The 20,536-nt window shown below is 38.2% G+C and overlaps 1 long non-coding RNA gene across 2 annotated transcripts in view; it reads right to left on the bottom strand.

Annotated features, from left to right (window-relative positions):
- Window positions 1-1,635: 1,635 nt before the first annotated feature.
- LOC129053022 (uncharacterized) overlaps window positions 1,636-20,536 on the bottom strand; it is a 178,711-nt gene continuing 159,810 nt past the window's right edge. Inside the window, exon 3 of one of the 2 annotated variants that reach the window (XR_008518153.2) lies at window positions 1,636-2,211. This is a non-coding gene — a long non-coding RNA (uncharacterized LOC129053022). The remainder of the gene's footprint in view (window positions 2,212-20,536) is intronic. The other variant, XR_008518154.2, reaches the window with a different exon arrangement.

Genomic DNA, 20,536 nt, shown 5'->3' with positions numbered 1-20,536 from the left:
ACAGGATCTGATTGATCCTAAGCTCAAGGCTGTGAGTGTGATGCTCTGAGAGTGTTCCTTAGGTTTGAGCCAATGCTGTAAGATAAGCAGATACACAGAACATAGATCTTCATGTTTGAACCCAGGTTTCTTCCACGAGGAGAGGAACCAGATCATACTAAGGAACTAGAGCCTAACAAACAGTGCACTTCTGGATTGTTCTTGAGCTGAAGTACAGCACAATACAGACCTAGGTCCTCTGACACCAGAGCTCAATGTTGGTATCAACTTGATCCCCAGTGAGTGTCAGCACCCTCTGCCCTATGGGACAAAATGTGTGGAATGGCACCCTGTGAGACCTTTGACCCAGACTTTCTTTGACGGAGCAAAAATTAACCAGACAAAGTTTGAAGTGCAATGTACTTCAACTACTCTTTCTTGTCTCATTGTAGTACCCCCCAAACCGGAAATTTTCTATCCTCTTTATGAGCTACACCTAGCAATGTGGCTACTGCCATCTCCCCTTTATTTGGCTGGCCCTGGGACCTCTAGGGCAGTGCCGCCTTTCTTCGCTTGAACTTACATCTTCACCAAGAGCAAAGATCCACAGTCAAAATGCCCTGTGGTAGCTCCGGGTTCCCAAACATGGCTGCCACTAAGGCCTGGCCTCTGCCGCCTCCCGAGCCTGGCAGGCCTGGCAGCCCAGGATTTCTTGGTGGGCAAGCTTGGCTCCCTCGCTTTTGCACTGAATCTGGAGGCACCCAGTCAGGTGCCCACATCCAGTTCCAGAATTCCCTGAGTGCCCCAAACCTACCCTTTGTTCTATTAGAAACCTTCCCCTCTGGATACACCACGAAGGGCTGGAAGCCATGCTCAAAAAGCTTCCTCTTGATGGCACTGTTGTTCCAGAAATGCCAACCGCCCTGTCCTACCAGGCCCCTCCCTCCACCCTTTGTGAATGAAAAAACACCAAGGAAGGCCCACAACCAGTATAAGCCTTAGAAGTAGAGTTTATTCTGCTATAGTGCTATAAGGCAGGGCTGAGTGTACCTTTCTCTGGGGCTCTTGGTTTTAATATAAATGTCTCTGTGTAAGTGTTCATCAAAAAGAACAGAAGTATCAATGTATCTGTTGCTGTTAATACATCGTCCTTTTATGAGCGTTAAGTCTAAATATCATGTAAATGTGTCAATGGCTTCTGGGCACACTTGTGGGTTTATATAGGATATCTTAGGTAGAATTCTTGCTCTTATGGGGACATTGACTCATAGCTTGAGGTGGGCTGAGTACCTGGATTTCCCCTCTTATCTTGGAGTCGTTGCTTCTCTTCTGTCCTCATGGAGCCAGGGCAATCTTACCCAAGGCAGTCCAGCAGCCTCTTCTAGCTTAAGATGTCAGCAGCAGGCCCTAGAGGGAATGGCAGGCTATTGTGGGGCCTGCAGGAATTGACAGGCACTATATCAGGTGAGAAGACTTTTTCAAAGTGAAAATAAAAATCTAGAGATGAATATCTAAATTTAACATTTTATTACGGGAGGAAAAATTGCAGTTTGGTGCATACATACAGATTTGGTGGCCTTTAGTATTTCTGAAAAAGAAAGAGGAGGTTGTAGGTTTTATAAAAGGAGAAATGTCACATACAGTTTTTCCAGAAAGTTCGATGGTACTGGTAACGTATTGTGGAGCTAGCAGGCTCTGATGGGTGAGTGATAGTCTTGGGTAAAAGTGGTCTTAGAGTTGAGCAGGTTGTTTCAATAGCTGTTAGATAAAAGTGTTTTCAGGATATAACAGGCAGTTTTATCATCCATGCTGGTAGAGAATTACATTCTTAGAGCAATGTAATAATGTCCTGAGTGCTTCTTCCCCCAAACTCTTGACTCTGTTTTAGTTTTATATTGTAAGAATGACCCAATGTGTGTGATCAACTTTCACATGCCCCTCTTTGATCAAGATCCTTCTATGAATGCATGACTGATCAACCATTTTGAAGTTAGGCTTAATTGTCTCTCGGTGTTGGGATGGAGCTGTCCTGTTGTCTTCCTCATTGAGGGTAAGTCATAGGGGTGTATGTCAGTGACCTGGGTCGTATTGGAGTAACAAGGAGGCCAGAAGGAAAAATTTTCTCATGGTAGGTTAATCTGGAGTCCAGCATCAAGTTTCATCTTACAGTTCCATAGTCATCAGCAGTCACCTTGAAACAACAGGCTAATTTTATCCCCTTCAGAGAGCTGGCTTTACAAAGATTAGACAGGTAATAAGAGCAACACTTAAAAATCATAATACCAAAAAAAACCAATATAATAAAATTAGTTTGCACAATGGTTTTGATCTAAGAGCACAAACTTAAGGGCAACAACTAAACAAATCAAAAGACCCTAGAGGAAACTAGGCGAGACCTGTTATAGCCACTGAGTACCATTTTCTGACTTGGTAAAATTAAAACAGAGAATGCCAATTTTACAAAAGGAACCACCATTATAATTTGAACAAAATTGTTAAAGTTGCCCACTAGGTGAACTAAAAGGATTCCTTTGGTCAGGTTTTGTCAAGTTATCTATAGCAGTTACTGATTGCAAAAAAAAGTAATTATGTCAACTTCCTGCCAAGTGAAAAAAAAAATATGATTAAGGGAAGTAAGACTTTCATTATGATATGTCATCTGATGTCTTAGGAAAAGTCATTTATGGCATGAAAAATATCAACTTCTTGTCCTGGTTTATAGTTTGAATGTCTCTGGCTTTGGCATCAGGGAGTTTGATGACCTTTCTGTGTGGTTCATATATCAGGCACAAGATTTGTTCCTTAAAATTTATCTAGTTTTAGCTTACAGGCCTTAGAAATGAAGCAGTTCCTGCCTTAGGAGTTTTATGGAAAAAAGTTGGTTTGGAGGAACCTAGAATAATTTAGGACCACGTGTAGTGTATAAGTAGATGATAAGAGCTTGAAAACAATGTGCAGAGTTAAAATCTAATAACAGGTGTAGTATAGCTCTTTTTTAGAAGCAACATTTTCTTTCTACATTGATCATGTAGGAAATCTCAGATTTTAAAACCTCATGAGGCTAGAAAGCAAAACCAAGACCAACTTTAGATTTTATTACAATCTTAGGATTCCTGGACCTGCCAGGAAGTGACAGTTTTTATTTACTCACTATAAGGCTGGGAACCCTTAAGTCAGGCATTTTATGCATATTTTCAAATATGTCATTTCAGTCAAAGCCTTGGTAATAACCATGCTTTTAAATTGTATTCTGCTATAAAGAAGACAGATGTTTATTGGGCTTATGCAAATAATCATATTGCCATAAGAATACTAACAAATACTTTTTTAATTCTGGAGGAATCAAGGAGAAAAATCCAAATGATATTCCTTTTTTTCTTTCTTCTTTTACAAAAGTATATCTTACCAAATTGCTATAAATGATAGCTCAAGAGAGAAAATGTTCCTAAATCTGAAAAACAAACAATTAAGAACCACATGTATCAAGTAAAAAATCATAAAAACATTGTCTTCATTAATTATTCAGTCTCATATAATCAACATTTGTTCTGTTTGATCTCTACTAGTAGTTTTCTGAATCCATCAATTTATTAGAGTTCTGGAAGTTTTCATTTAGTCCATTGATATTAAAGTTATCAGAAACCTGTATTTAAGAGTTCTTGTGGGCCAGGCATGGTGGTTCACACCTGTAATCCCAGCACTTTGGGAGCCCAAGGCAGGTGGATCACCTGAGTTCAGAAGTTCAAGACCAGCCTCATCTTGAACTAAAAAACCCCATCTCTACTAAACCCCATCTCTACTAAACTCTACTAAAAATACAAAAAAAAAAAAAAAAATTTCCTGGGCATTGTGGCAGATGCCTATAATCCCACCTACTTAGGAGGCTGAGGCAGGAGAATCACTTGAACCCAAAAGGCGGAGGTTGCAGTGAGCTGAGATCGCGCCATTGCACACCAGCCTTGGCAACAAGAGCAAGACTCCATCTAAAAAAAAAAAAAAAAGAGTACTTGTTGGAGTCTTTTCCATTAATTTGATTTTTAATTTTATTAATTAGTTTATTTCAGCTCTGTCATCCAGGCTGGAGTGCAGTGACAGGATCACAGCTCACTGCAGCCTCCAACTCCTGGGCTCAAGTGATCTTCCTGCATCACCCTCCCAAGTAATTAGGACTACAGGCAAGTACCACCATAGCCAGCTAATTTTTTTTTGCTTTTTGTAGAGACAGGGTCTCATGATGGTTCCCAGGCTGGCCTTGAACCCCTGAGCTCAAGTGATCCTCCTGTCTCAGCCTCCCAAAATGATAACTTTTCAAGTGCGAGCCACCATGACCAGCCCTTGTCCATGAATTTGATTGTAAATGTTTTTACAGAATAATTCAAAATGATAACTGTGGATTCTAAAAACTTGGAATGGCCATGGTTAAAAATCTGATGAAAGGTTGTAATTGATGAGGAAATTTAGTTAGTTCTCTTACATGTAGCATTTTTAGGTAACAACTAGAATTATGATTGATAACATATTTCTATGAATTTATATAATTTTTGAAACATTTGCATTAATAGTACATTTATAAATGCAACTAAGAGAAGATCTAATATTGCTTATCCTTCAACAACATTTCTTATACAATTTTCCAAATAAGCTTAATCATTTAATGTCTCTACAAAATGAAAGATATATCTTTTGTTGCTTTCCAGGGGTCTGAATGGAAAATCCTAAAGTTAATTCTAGGTCAACAAGACTTAATGAAGGATTTGATCTTGAGTAAGTTTGTCAAAGATGTTAAAGTGCTCAAAGCACTTGATCAAAACAGAATCGCAGGCCATTATAAAATAATACTCGTTTAACCAAAGTGATCATCAAAAGACTTCAAATGCAACACAGAGAGTTACACGGATATAAAAACCTTAATCCTTTTAAAGCTCAATTATCCTCAGTAGTCAAAAACCTAATAAAGTCAACACAGCAAATTTTCTTGATAAAACAAAAAGCCTTTGATTCTTAGGCCAACTAATAAAAAGACAGAGTAAAACCTTCAGCCCTGTGACTTTTTCTCCTTAACGGAAGCTCATTTAGATAAACTGGAAGTTGAACCTGATGAATTTAATTAGACACAGGGATAATGTTTCCAAGGTTATGAGTGGAATAATTCAGGTAAATCAAGAAAAGCCAAGAATACAGAGTCAAGTTTTATGGGAGGGAAAGAATGCTTTTGTAGGCCTGCAAGGTAAACGTTTTAGTGTTAGGCCATAACAGCAGGTTAGAACTAGATTGGCTCAGGCAAACCTCCTGCCTTGGCCTCCCAAAGTGCTGGCATTACAGGCATGAGCCACTGCACCCAGCAGCAGTCTTACTTTCTTTAAACCAAAAACTAGGGATATTAAAGAGATCTCAGGAAAAAGTGGCAGGAACAGAATCTCTCTGTAGTGTACAAAATGGCTGTTAAACAGATTTTTGAATTAAACTTAAAACCTCTTGCAATTTTCAAAAGCGTGTATCAATACTTTAAGAAAACTTTGTTGTTTACACAGACTCTGGTCCTGAATCATGTCATCCCTTACAGCAACATTTAATTTTTAGAATATCGTATAAACAATTTCTTTTCAATCTCAGTGGACCCAGTCACACATGACACTTTTTTCATGAGACCAGTCCTTTAGAAATCCTCTTCTACTTGTTTAGTTCTTTCATCACTTTTCAATCCCCACCCCCCAAGTCTTATTTCTGTAATTTTTCTTTTTAAAAAAATTATGGAACAACAATTTTAAATTAGGCAAAAAATTTACCACATACAATTTTTTACACAAAATTATTTCCTTCTAAATTCATATTTTGATTAATAGACACAAATATATTTAGTCTTTTCATAAAATTTAAAAAGCCAAGAATGAGCTTATATGTACTTAACAATCTGTTTCTGTTTTTTTTCTTATTAGGATATGGCTCAGACATTTAATGAGTACTATTTAATTTAACATAACTTTAAGATTTTAAATTACATGAAAATTTATTTGTAAATGCTTAACTCTGTTTGCAATTACCTAATTTATTTATTTTTTAACAATTATACCTTGATTACCTATGAAAATTGAGATACTAGACATAGCTAGTAGTTAGGTTTTTATTAACCAATTTTATTGCCTGTTAATATCAGGAATTTACCTAAGTAAGAACCTTAAGGTTAAATACATAGGTATCCTGTCAATAAGTCAGGAGACACAGCTGATTTTATTAAAGCAACAATATTAAATTAATCTTATCAAAGGGTTAAATAAAGATTATATTGTTTTAGGCTTTATTTATCACCTTATTACATTAAAAGATCTAGCAGAGGCATATATAAAACTGTGTGGCCAGTAAACTCAAGTGAGAATGTATGTTGACAGTTTTGAAGATATTTCTAATTTTACTTTTTCAACCATTTTTAAACCAATTTATCAAGATTTACTTGTGAACTAAAAAAAAAAAAAAAAAAAAAGTTGGGGTGCCAAGTGCCTATGATCCTAGCTACTTGGGAGGCTGTGGCAGAAAGAATTTCAAGGGCCCAGAATTTCAAGGTTGCAATGAGCTATGATTATGCTACCATAATCCATTCTAGGTGAAAGAGCAAGACTGTTTCTATAATTTTATTGAATGGGATAATTAGTATACTATTGATTTTATATGTGCACCCAATATATCTAAATAAAATATTTTGAGGGATGTCAAGCTAATTATACCAGATTTTATTACATACATGTAACATATAACACAGTACATGTACGTATGTGTAAACACATCTAAATGTATATATACACATATAAAAATACTTTCATATATATACTCATATAAAAATACTTTCAACTTTTATTTTAGAATTTTGGTGATGAGATAGTAAAACAGAGACTCACTGATTTTTTTTAAAAAAATACATTTATCAGGCGCACATGCTATTTTGTTTCATATATAGGTTGCATGGTGGTCAAGTCAGGGCTTTTAAGGTATTTGTCACCTAAATAATGTATGCTGTAGCCATTAAATAATTTCTCATCATTCTCCCTGCTCCAACTCCCTCACCCTTTCAAGTCTCCATTACCTGTCTATGTCTATTATCTGTCTATGTCCATGTGAACACATTTTGTAGCACCCACTTAGGAGTGATAACAGGTAATATTTGTCTTTCTCTGCCTGGCTCGTTTCACTTCAGATAATGATTTCCAGGATGAGTGTGGTGGCTTGTGCCTGTAATCCCAGGACTTTAGAAGGCCAAGGCAGCCAGATTGCTTGATGCCAAAATTTCAAGACCAGGCTGTGCATAATTTCAAGACCTTCTCTTTACAAATAAAAATAAAAATAAAAATAAATAGCTGGAGCTGTGGCATGAACCTGTAGTCCTGGCTAGTTGGAAGGCTGAGGAGGAGGGATTACTTGAGCCCAGGATTTCAAGGCTGCAGTGTGCTATAACTGTGCCAAGACACTCCAGCCTGGGTGACATAGCGAGAGCTTGTGTCTAGAAGATAACAAAGATAATGACCTTCAGTTTCATCTGTATGGCTGCAAAATACATGATTGTATTCTTTTTTATGGTTGAATAGGATTCCATTAGGTATATATACCACATTTTCTTATGCATTTATCTATTGATAGACACTTAGGTTGATTCCCCTTTGCTATGAATAGTGGTGTGATAAACATGCAAGAGCAAGTATGTTTTTGATATATTGATTTTTTTTCTTTCAGTAGATACCTAGCAGTGGTATTGCCGGATTGAATGATAGTTCTTTTAGTTCTTTGAAAAACCATACTGTTTTCCATAAAGGCTGTACTAATATCCATTCCGAGCAACAGTATATGAGTTCTCTTTTCTCCATATCCTCACCAACATCTGCTCTTTTTTGTCTTTTTAATAATGGCCATTCTAACTGGGGTAAAATGAAATATCATCGTGGTTTTGATTTGCATTTCCCTGATGATTAATGATGAGCATTTTTTCGTATACCTATTGGCCATTTGTATGTCTCCTTTGAAAAATGTCTGTTCATGTCTTTTGTCCCACATGGGATTATTTGATTTTATTGTTTGAGTTCCTTGTGTATTCTGGATATTAGTAGTCTGTTGGATTGATAGTTTGAAAATATTTTCTCCCATATAACAGGTTGTCTCTTCTCTATGTTGATTGTTTCCTATGCTGTGAAGAAGCTTTTTAGTTTAATTAAGTCCCATTTGTCTATTTTTTCTTCTGTTGCCTGTGCTTTTGAGGTCTTAATCATTAATTTGGTGCCTAGATCAATGTCCAGAAGAGTTTACCCTAGGTTTTCTTCTAATATTTTTAGAGTATTGGGTCTTACATGTAAGTTTTAATCCATCTTGAGATGGTTTTTGTAAGTGGTGAGAGATAAGGATTCAGTTTCATTTTTCTGCAATATTCAATTTTTAAGCCATTTATTAAAGCGGGTCTTCTTTCCCCCACTGTATGTTTTGTTGGTTTTGTCAAAAACCAGTTGGCTGTAAATATGTGGCTTTATTTCTGGATTCACTATTCTTTTATATTAATCTATATACTATTTTTATATCACTATCATGTTATTTTGCTTACTAGAGCATTGTAATATTATTTGAAGGCAGGTAAAGTGATGCTTCCAGCTGTGATCTTTTTGCTTAAGATTGCTTTGGTTACTTGGGCTTTGTTTTGGTTCCATTTGAATCTTATGGTTGTTTTTTCTAATTCTGTGAAAAATGACACTGGTATTTTGGTGGGAATTGCATTGAATCTGTAGATTAGGCAGTTATGGTCATTCTATCAGTCTGTTCTCACACTGCTATAAAGAACTACCTGAGACTGGGTAATTTATAAAGAAAAGAGGTTTAACAACTCACAGTTCCCCTTTACAGGAAGCATGAATGGGAGGCCTCAGTAACAATCATGGCAGAAGGTGAAGGGGAAGCAAGCACATCTTTACCATGGTGGAAAAAGAGCGAGCAAGGGGGAAGTGCCACACACTTTTAAACTATCAGATCTCCTGAGAACTCACTCACAGTCACAAGAACAGCATGGGGGAAATCCACCACCCTGATCCAATTACCTCCCACAAGGTCCCTCCCCCAACATTGGGAATTACAATTCAACATGAGATTTGGGTGGGGACATGGAACCAAACCATATGAGTCACTTTATTTATATTAATTATTTCAATTTATGAACATGCAATATTCTTCCATTTGTTTGTGTCATCTACAATTTATTCCAGCAGTGTTCTGTAGTTTTCCTTGTAGAAATCTTTCACCTCCTTGGTTAAATTTATTGCTAGGGTTTTTTTGTGGCTATTGTAAATGGGATTGCCTTTTTGATTTCTTTCTTTGCAAGGTCATTATTGATATATAGAAACACTACTGATATTTGTACAATAATATTTTTGTATTCTTCAACTTTATTGAATTCGTTCAGCAAATCGGAGTTCTTTGGTGGAGTCTAGGTTTTTCTAGATATGTGATTCTATCATCAGCAAACAGGGATAATTCAGCTTCCTCTTTTTAAATTAGGATTCCTTTTATTTATTTTTCTTTCCTGATTGCTCTGGCTAGGACATACCCTAATATATTAAATGAGAGTGGAAAAATTTGGCATCCTTGAGTTGTTTCTGTTTTAGAGAAAATCCTTTCCAAGATTCCCCCAATTACTATGATGTTAAGGGAGGAGACCACCCCTCATATTGTCTTTTGCCCAATTTCTGCCTCCAAAGAAAGAAGAAGTAAAAACTAAAAGGCAGAAATGAAATCCACAAGCAAACAGCCTGGTGCCACACCCTGGGCCTGGTAGTTAAAGATGGACCCCTGACCTAATCAGTTATTTGCATAAGAAAAGCACGGTAAAGATCCCTGTCCTGTTCTGTTCCATTCTAATTACCAGTGCATCCAGCCCCCAGCCACATACCCCCTGCTTGCTCAATTGATCACGACCCTCTCACAGGGACCCCCTTAGAGTTGTGAGCCCTTAAAAAGGACAGGAATTGCTCACTCGAGGAGCTCAGTTGTTGGAGATGTGAGTCTTGACAAAGCTCCTGGCTGAATAAAGCCCTTCCTTCTTTAACTCAGTGTCTGAGGGGTTTTGTCTGTGGCTTGTGCTGCTACATTTCTTGATTCCCTGACCAGGAAGTGAGGTGACTAACAGACGGTCGAGGCAGCCCCTTAGGTGGCTTAGGCCTACCCCATGGAGCATCTCTGTGGGGGACTCCAGCCAGCTTGAGCAACGCGGATCCTGAGAGTGCCCCTGGGTAGGCAATTGTCCCAGTAGAACGCGTCACCAGAGCAGTGCATGGCAGGCCCCTGTGGAGGATCAGCGCAGTGGCTGAACACCAGAAAGGAACTGGCACTTGGAGTCCAGACATCTGAAACTTGGTAAGACTAGTCTTTGGAAATTGCCTACTCCATTTGAGTGGAAGCATGGCCTGATCACCCATGGCATGCCTGTACTGGCAGTTTGGTTTTTTGTTTCTGACTTGACTTGGATTGCTTGATACTTTGGTTTTGGTTTTGACCTGGCTTGGATTTCCTGATACTCTGATTTTGGTTTTGATTCTGGTTTGGTGTAAACTGTAAAAGTGGGTGTGTGCCCTTTTTACCCATTCTTTTTGTGGTGTGTCTGTGGTGTGAGCATGGTGTTTTGTCTCGAGGAAGCATGGGTCAGGCACAAAGTAAGCCCACCCCACTAGGAACTATGTTGAAAAATTTCAAGAAAGGATTTAAGGGAGATTACGGTGTTACTATGACACCAGGAAAACTTAGAACTTTGCGTGAAATAGACTGGCCAGCATTAGAGGTGGGTTGGCCATCAGAAGGAAGCCTGGACAGGTCCCTTGTTTCAAAGATATGGCACAAGGTAAACTGTAAGCCAGGGTGCCCAGACCAGTTCCCGTACATAGACACTTGGTTACAGCTGGTTTTAGACCCCCTCCCTACCCCCACAGTGGTTGAGAGAACAGCAGCATAAGCGACTGGCAGAGGCAAGGAAAGACCAGCAAAGAGACAGAGAAGAAAGAGACAGAGAGGAAAAGAGACACAAAGAGAGAGAAGAAGAGACAGAGAGGAAGAGACAGACAGACAAAGAGGGAGTCAAGGAGAAAAGAGAAAGAGAGAGAGGAAGAGACAGAGGCAAAAGGAACGTCAAAAAGAGAGACAGAAAGTCAGAGAGAAATATACAAGTAGTTTAAAAAAAGTGTACCCTATTCCTTTAAAAGCCAGGGTAAATTAAAACCTATAATTGATAATTGAAGGTATTCTCTGTAACCCTATAACACTCCAATACCACTCTGATGTCAGTGTAAACAAGGGCATATCCCGAAAGCACAGAGGCCACTGATAACCCATAGCCTTCCTATCAAAAATCCTTAACCCAATAACCCACGGATGGCCCAGATGCATTCAGTCTGTAGCGGCAATGGCTTTGCTAACAGAAGAAAGTAAAAAAATAACTTTTAGAGGAAACCTCAGTGTGAGCATACCTCATCAGTTCAGAAGTATCCTAAGGGGGGAAAAAAAAAGATGATGTAACATTAACCACGGAAAAATCCCTTAACCCAGAAGTTTTCCTAACAGGGCATCTAAGTCTTAATTACCATACAAAGGTCCGACCAGACCAGAACTCCCTACAGGACAGGACAATCAATGGTTCCTCCTGGGTAATGGAAGGAAAAAAAAAAAAAAAAGCCATCTATACAAATTCTAAGTTAATTTGGACAAAACAAGGTCTTATTAATAGCAAAGGATAATTAAAATCCCAAACTTGCAAGGTTTTCAACAAAAGTAAAGTTTGCTAAAAGTTAACAGTGTAACACGTATTATAGTAAATTATAATCTTGTGGCCTTAGACAGTCTAGTCCACAGTCATAAAGGAAGTTCACTTTGGAAAAGAATGGTTATCTCTGGGAAAAAAAAAAGAAAGAGAAGAAAGGGGGGGGGCCAGAATTTATGTAAAAAAAAGTGTTATATGGTAAATTCTTGTCCTGAAATAAATTAACTGGTTGTTTAAAGAAAGAAATGTTCGTAATAAGTCAGAAAGTTCAGGCATTGCTAAGAATTGTCTGCAAAAGTTGTGAAAGAGAAATATGTTATAAAAAAAAGAATTTATGCAAGAAATGTTGTATAATTTAAAAGTAACTAGGCCTCCTGAATATAAAATTATTGAAAAAAACAGTTTATGTGCAAGGTGTATAAGGAAAGTAAAATATACCTTTGGTAAAAGGATTATAAGGAGGCAAAAGAATGTAAATGTTTACATACATTAAAAGGTTAAAAAAACTATTTTGAAGGTTTAAGCAAGTTTTAAAATGTTAATTGTAAAGGAAATTCTGTGTGTAAACATATTAGCCAAAGTTAAAGGGGTAACATCCAGTTTTTCTGTGAATTCGACATTAAAGTAAAAACACAATGGGTTTTTCTTAAAGCACTAACCTGCTTTTTAACAAAGATTATAAAAAGTGAAAAAGAGTCTATAAAAATCTTACCTTATGGTCCAACATTAAAAATTCAGTAAATATGTATACAAAGTTTTATTAAAACTAAGTTTAACATTAATAACACACTAATATAAAGGTGAAATTTAGCTCATCTGGTCTAAAAATCATACAGGAAGCATTGTCAAATATAAAATGGTATTTGGCTTCTTTGGTCTAAAAATAGGTGCTAAAGGAAATTTCTCAGTGGAAAGGCACCAAGAACTATAAAGTCCACTGCTGATGTCCCCACATTTAAAACAAAAGGTCAACTTCTTAGAAATTATATACTTGGTTTATCTTCCACTTTCCTTTCCCTCAAAACTAAAAGTCTTTTAGCACATGTACCACCCCTAGAATTTCCGGTAAACCAGCACCAGCCTGAAGATCACGTTCTCATCAAAGGGTGAAAAGAAAGGAAACTCGATCCAGCCTAGGAAGGACTCTACCTTGTGCTGCTAACCACCGAGACTGCTGTTCATACAGTGAAAAAAGGATGGACTCATCACAACCAAGTCAAGAAAGTGCCACCCCCTCCAGAGTCATGGGCCATAGTCCCAGGGGAAAACCCTACCAAACTAAAGCTAAGAAAAATTTAACTCTTTTAATCTATTCTATTACTCTTTCTTCTTTCCTCATTCTTTTGCTGACCATCTAGTTATTAACATAACCAAGTAAATTTTGCCTCAAACTATTGCATTTAATGCTTGCCTTGTTATACCCTGTGGGGACTTGCCAAGTCAAAGACAGATCTCTACTTCAGAAAAGTACCTCTGTCCCTCCTGACTCTCCTCAGACTGGGCATTAGTAAATTAGGACCATTTAATCCGGGGAAATTTTGATAAAGACTCCAGTGTCAACCAGGAGTCTTGCTCCTCTATGTAGAGCTTTTATGCCATAGTTGGTCCAACATTCTGTGGACCACTAAAGAGCAAGGATGGACTGCCCCAACCAGTTTTTGTAATTTCCTAAAATCATACATTCATTTTACTAGAGGATCATAGAAGTTAAAGACTTAAAACAAACTTTGGCAATTAAGACAGGATACCAAGATGCAAATGTCTGGTTGGAATGGATCAAATATTCCATCTGCAGGTTAAACAAAAGCAATTGTTATGCATGTGCAAATGGCAGGCCAGAGGCCCAGATTTTCCCCTTTCCACTAAGGTGATCCTCCAGTGGACCAGGCGTGGGCTGCATGGTAGCTCTTTTCCAGGATTCTGCAGCCTGGAGTAGTAAGTCATGCCAAGCTCTCTCTGCTATATCCCAAAATCTGGTACCCTGTGGGTCAGCCCCTGAGGGCCATCCAGCCTCCGTCTCCCAACACTAAGCTCACTTCGTGTCTCTCACAACAGGGAGGAAACTTAGCGTTCCTTGGAGACCTGAAGGGATGCAGTGAGCTTAAGAATTTTCAAGAGCTTATCAATCAGTCAGCCCTTGTTCATCCCCGAGCGGATGTGTGGTGGTATTGTGATTGTGTGTGGACCTTTACTGGGCACTCTGCCGAATAACTGGAGTGGCACTTGTACTTTATTCCAATTGGCTATCCCTTTCACCCTGGCATTTCATCAACCAGAGGGACGAAAAATAAGACATTGTAAAGCGAGAGAAGCCCCTTATGGGTTTTTCAACTCTCACATCTATTTAGACACAATTGGAGTCCCACAGGGAATACCAGATCAATTTAAAGCTTGAAATCAAATAGCTGCAGGATTTGAGTCAATATTTTGGTGGGTGGCAGTTAATAAAAATGTAAATTGGATAAACTACATCTATTACAACCAACAGCAACTAGCTTTTCATGAGTTAAAAGAAAAACTCCTGTTGGCCCCAGCCCTGAGGCTACCTGACCTGACAAAACCCTTTACACTCTATGTGTCAGAAAAAGAAAACATGGCAGTTGGAGTTTTAACCCAGACTGTGGGGCCCTGGCAAAGGCCAGTGGCCTATCTCTCAAAACAACTAGATGGGGTTTCCAAAGGCTGGCCCCCGTGTCTAAGGGCCCTGGCAGCAATGGCCCTGTTAGCACAAGAAGCAGATAAACTAACCCTTGGGCAAAACCTGAATATAAAGGCCCCCCATGCTGTGGTAACTTTGATGAATACCAAAGGACATCATTGGCTAACAAATGCTAGATTAACCAAGTACCAAAGCTTGCTATGTGAAAATCCCCATATAACCATTGAAGTTTGCAACACCCTAAACCCTGCCACCTTGCTCCCGGTATCAGAGAGCCCAGTTGAATATCATTGTGTTGTATTGGACTCAGTTTATTCTAGTGGGCCCAACCTCTGAGACCATCCTTGAACATCAGTAGACTGTGAGTTGTACATGGGTGAGAGCAGCTTCGCCAACCCCTGCAAAGTGACTCAGAAGAAGACGACAAGCCCTGCTCCAGTCACACCTGGAAGCTGACTGGTCCACGCATGGCCAAAGCATGAGAAAACTCATCGCGGGACTCTTTTTCCTTAAAATTTGGACTTGTACCATAAGGACTTCAACTGACCTTCCTCAGACTGAGGACTGTTCCCAGTGTACACATCAAGTCACTGAGGTAGGAAAAAAGTTGCTACAGTCCTATTATTTTATGGTTATTATAAGTGTACCAGGACTCTAAAAAGAACTTGTTTGTATAATGCTATTCTATACAAGGTATGTAGCCCAGGAAGTGACCAACCTGATGTGTGTTATGACCCATCTGAGCCTCCCATGACCACAGTTTTTAAAATAAGGTTAAGGACTGAAAACTGGTGGGGGCTCATAAACGATATGAGTAAAGTGTTAGCCAAAACAAAAGAAAAAGGGGTGCCCAAACAAGTCACCTTGAAGTTTGATGCCTCTGTTGTCATTAATAATAATAAGTTAGGAATAGGATGTGGTTCTCTTAATTAGGAAAAAGGCTACATGGCAAAAAAAAAAAAGTATATTTGTCATAAATTAGGACTGTGTGGAAATGAATGTAAATACTGGTCTTGTGTCATTTAGGCTACTTGGATAAAAAATGAAAAGTATCCTGTCCACCTTCAGAAAGGGAAAAGTGGCCCTTCCCTTACCAGTGGTCGGTGTAACCCCTTAGAACTAGTAATAACCAACCCCCTTGATCCTCACTGGAAAAAAAGGGGAGCGTGTAACCCTAGGAATTGAGGGGGTTGGACTGGATCCTCGAGTAAATATCATGGCTTGAGGAGAAGTTTATAAACGCTCTCCTGAGCCAGTATCTCAACCCTTCTATGATTAACTGAATGTGCCAGTACCAGAAATTCCAGGAAAAACAAGAAATTTGTTTTTGCAATTAGCTGAGCATGTAGCCTCGTCTCTCAATTTCACTTCATGTTATGTATGTGGAGGAACTATAATGGGAGATCAATGGCCATGGGAAGCCTGAGAATTAGTACCTACAGACCCAGTTCCTGATGAATTCCCAGCTCAAAAGAATCACCCTGATAACTTCTTGGTCCTAAAAGCCTCAATCATTAGACAATACTGTATAGCAAGAGTGGGGAAGGACTTCAACCTTCCTGTGGGAAGACTCAACTGCCTTGAGCAAAAACTGTATAATAGTACTACAAAAATAGCCACCTAGTGGAGTTCAAACCACGCTAAGAAAAATCCATTTAGTAAATTCCCAAAGTTGCAAACCATGTGAACCCACCCAGAGTCCCACCAGGACTGGACAGCCCCCACTGGATTATACTGGATATGTGGGCATAGAGCTTATGCCAAATTACCCTACCAGTGGGCAGATAGTTGTGTTATTGGCACTATTAAACCATCTTTCTTCCTACTGCCCATAAAGACAGGCAAAATCCTGGGCTTCCCTGTCTATGCTTCCCGCAAAAAGAGAAGCATAGCTATAGGAAATTGGAAAGATAATGAATGGCCCCCTGAGAGAATCATACAATATTATGGGCCTGCTACTTGGGCACAAGATGGCTCGCAGGGATACCGGACCCCCATTTACATGCTCAACCAAATCATACAGTTACAAGCTGTCTTAGAAATAATCACTAATAAGACCGGCAGAGCCTTGACTATTCTGGCCCAGCAAGAAACTCAGATGAGAAATGCTATCTATCAAAATAGATTGGCTCTCAACTACTTGCTAGCAGCTGAAGGAGGGGTCTGTGGGAAATTTAACCTTACTAATTGCTGTCTACACATAGATGATCAAGGGCAAGTAGTTGAAGACATAGGGATATGACAAAACTGGCACATGTGCCCGTGCAAGTGTGTCATGGATTTGATCCTGGAGCCATGTTTGGAAAATGGTTCCCAGTGCTAGGAGGATTTAAAACTCTTTTAATATGAGTCATAATAGTAATAGGAACCTGCTTACTGCTCCCTTGTTTGCTACCTATACTTCTTCAAATGATAAAATGCTTCATCACTACCTTAGTTCACCAAAATGCTTTAGCACAAGTGTACTATATGAATTACTACCAATCAGTCTTGCAAGAAGACATGGGTAGTGAGAATGAAAGCAAGAACTCCCACTATTGAGTGAGATTCTCAAAGGGGGAGAATAAGGGAGGAGACCACCCCTCATATTGTCTTATGCCCAATTTCTGCCTCCAAAGAAAGAAGAAGTAAAAACTAAAAGGCAGAAATGAAATCCACAAGCAGACAGCCTGGTGCCACACCCTGGGCCTGGTAGTTAAAGATCTACCCCTGACCTAATCAGTTATTTGCATAAGAAAAGCACTGTAAAGATCCCTGTCCTGTTCTGTTCCCCCTTCTAATTACTGGTGCATGCAGCCCCCAGTTATGTAACCCCTGCTTGCTCAAACGATCATGACCCTCTCACAGGGACCCCCTTAGAGTTGTGAGCCCTTAAATGGGACAGGAATTGCTCACTCAGGGAGCTCTTGGAGTGAGCAATTCCTGTCCCTTTTAAGGACAGGAATTGTGTTGGAGATGTGAGTCTTGCCAAAGCTCCCAGCCGATTAAAGCCCTTCCCTAACTCGATGTCTGAGGGGTTTTGCCTGCAGCTTGTCCCGCTACAATGTTAGCTGTGAGTTTGTAGTATATGGCCTTTATTATTCTGAGGCACGTTTCTTCTGTGCTTAGTTCTTTGAGAGTTTTTATTACGAAGGGATGCTGAATTTTATGAAATGTTTTTTCTGGGTCTATTGAGATTGTCATGTGGTTTTTGTTCTTGATTCTCTTAATGCAAAGTATCGTATTTGTTGATTTGCATATGTTGAGTTGTCCTTCCATACAAAGGACATGAACTCATCCTTTTTTATGGCTGCATAGTATTCCGTGGTGTATATGTGCCACATTTTCTTAATCCAGTCTATCATTGTTGGACATTTGGCTTGGTTCCAAGTCTTTGCTATTGTGAATAGTGCCGCAATAAACATACGTGTGCATGTGTCTTTATAGCAGCATGATTTATAATCCTTTGGGTATATACCCAGTAATGGGATGGCTGGGACAAATGGCATTTCTAGTTCTAGATCCTTGAAGAATTGCCACACTGTCTTCCACAATGGTTGAATTAGTTTACAGTCCCACCAACAGTGTAAAAGTGTTCCTATTTCTCCACATCCTCTCCAGCATCTGTTGTTTCCTGACTTTTTAATGATCGCCATTCTAACTGGTGTGACATGGTATCTCATTGTGGTTTTGATTTGCTTTCTCTGATGGCCAGTGATGAGCATTTTTTCACGTGTCTGTTGGCTGCATAAATGTCTTCTTTTGAGAAGTGTCTGTTCATATCCTTAGCCCACTTTTTGATGGGGTTGTTTGTTTTTTTCTTGTAAATTTGTTTGAGTTCTTTGTAGATTCTAGTTATTAGCCCTTTGTCAGATGAGTAGATTGCAAAAATTTTCTCCCATTCTGTAGGTTGCGTGTTCACTCTGCTAGTAGTTTCTTTTGCTGTGCAGAAGCTCTTTAGTTTAATTAGATCCCACTTGTCAATTTTCACTTTTGTTGCCATTGCTTTTGGTGTTTTAGACATGAAGTCCTTGCCCATGCCTATGTCCTGAATGGTATTGCCTTGGTTTTCTTCTAGGGTTTTTATGCTTTTAGGTCTAACATGTAAGTCTTTAATCCATCTTGAAATAATTTTTGTATAAGGTGTAAGGAAGGGATCCAGTTTCAGCTTTCTACATATGGCTAGCCAGTTTTCCCAGCATCATTTATTAAATAGGGAATCATTTCTCCATTTCTTGTTTTTGTCAGGTTTGTCAAAGATCAGATGGTTGTAGATGTGTGGTATTATTTCTGAGGGCTCTGTTCTGTCCCATTGGTCTATATCTCTGTTTTGGTACTAGTACCATGCTGTTTTGGTTACTGTAGCCTTGTAGTATAGTTTGAAGTCAGTTTAATAGTATTATTGTTGCAATTTTTGCATCTATGTCCATCAGGGTTATTGGTCTAGAGTTTTTCTTTTTTGTTGTGCCCTTCTCTGATTTTGGTATTAGAGTGATACTGCCTCATAGAATGAGTTAGAGATAATTTTCTCCTCTTTGATTTTTTTTGAATACTTTGAGGAGGATTAGCATTAGTTCTTTGTATGTTGGTAGAATTTGACTTTAAATTCATCTAGTCTGGGGCTTTTCTTGTTTGGAGGTTTTAAAAATTACTGATTCAATCTTGTTATTTGTTCTTATTTGGAGATTTTTTTAAAATTACTGATTCAGTCTTGCTATTTTTTATTACTCTAATCAGGTTTTTTAGTTTTTTTCATGTCTAATCTTGGGAAGTTGTATGTTTCCAGGAGTTTACCTGATTCCTCTAGGTTTCCTAATTTGTGAGCATATAGTTCTTCATCATTATCTCTGATCATTTGTATTTCTGTTGTGTCAGTTGTATTGTCATATTTCTCATTTCTGATTTTGTTTATTTGGGTCTTTTCTTGGTTAGTCTAGCTAGTGATTTTTAAATGTTTTTAATCTTTTGAAGAACCAACTTTTGTTGATTCATTGTATTGTGTTTTTAGTTTTCATTTTTTTTTTAGTTCTGCTCTAATATTTGTAATTTTTTTCTGCTGCTAATTTTCAGTTTGGTTTGTTCTTGCTTTTTTAGTTATTAGGGCATATTAGTAGATTGTCATTTTGTAATATTTCTATCACATAGCCATTTAATGACGTGAGGTTTTGTTTTGTCATATTTTTAATTATTTTCTAGTTGTTTTATAAATTTTTTGTTTCTTTTTAGTCTTGGTGTTTGTCATTGTGGTTTGGTGGATGCTGCAGTGGTGCTGTTTGTTTCCTTTCTCTTCCTGCTTTTTGTGATTGCCAGTGAGTTTTATATTTTCTTGTGTTTTTATGGTGGTAAATGTCATCCTTTCACTTCTACTGTAGGACTCCCTTGAGCATTTCTTATGCTGTTAGTCTGATGGGAGTTCCTTTATAGGTGAATAGATACTTTTCTTCTGCTAATTTTAAAATTCACTCTTTCACTTTGACTTAAGACATTCTTATTATAATGTGTTGTGACAAGGTTCTTTTTGTGTTGTATTTTCTTGGGGATTGCTGAGCCTCCTGTATCTGGATGTCTACAATTCCCACTAGAATTGGAAAGTTTTCATATATTATTTTGTTAAATTGGTTTTCTAACCTTTTTGGTGGCTCTTCTCCATCTGGGATACAAATAGTTTCTAAATTTAGCCTTTTTATGTTGTCCCAAGTGTCTCAAAGGTTTGTTTATTCTTTTAAATTCTTTTTTAATTTTTATCTTAGTGGATTGTTTTTAAAAGACTGTCTTCAATTTCTAAAATTCTTCTACTTGGTCTAGTGTATTGTTGAAGCTATTGGATGTATTTTATATTTTCTTTAATAATTTCTGCAGTTCCTGAATTTCTGGGTTTTTAAATCTTTTTGATAAGTTTCTCATTTGTATCCTGAATTTTTTTTTGGAGTTGTTTGCATTGGTTTTCCAATTTCTCTTGCATCTCATTGACCTTTAAAATTAATATTGTGAATTCTTTATCCAAGATTTTGAGAATTGAGAATTTCTTTTTGGTTAAGAGCTATTGCTGGAGAATTGTTGTGTTCCTTTGAGGGTGTCATATTCCCTTGCTTTTTTATGTTTCCTGTATCATTACATTAATTTCTAGACATCTGGTGTAACAGTTGCTTTTT

This window comes from Pongo abelii, chromosome X (genome assembly GCF_028885655.2).
Source record: "Pongo abelii isolate AG06213 chromosome X, NHGRI_mPonAbe1-v2.0_pri, whole genome shotgun sequence".
Classification (NCBI taxonomy): Eukaryota; Metazoa; Chordata; class Mammalia; order Primates; family Hominidae; genus Pongo; species Pongo abelii.
The sequence above is the reverse complement of the archived record's forward strand: the minus strand, read 5'-3'. Positions and strand labels throughout refer to the sequence as shown.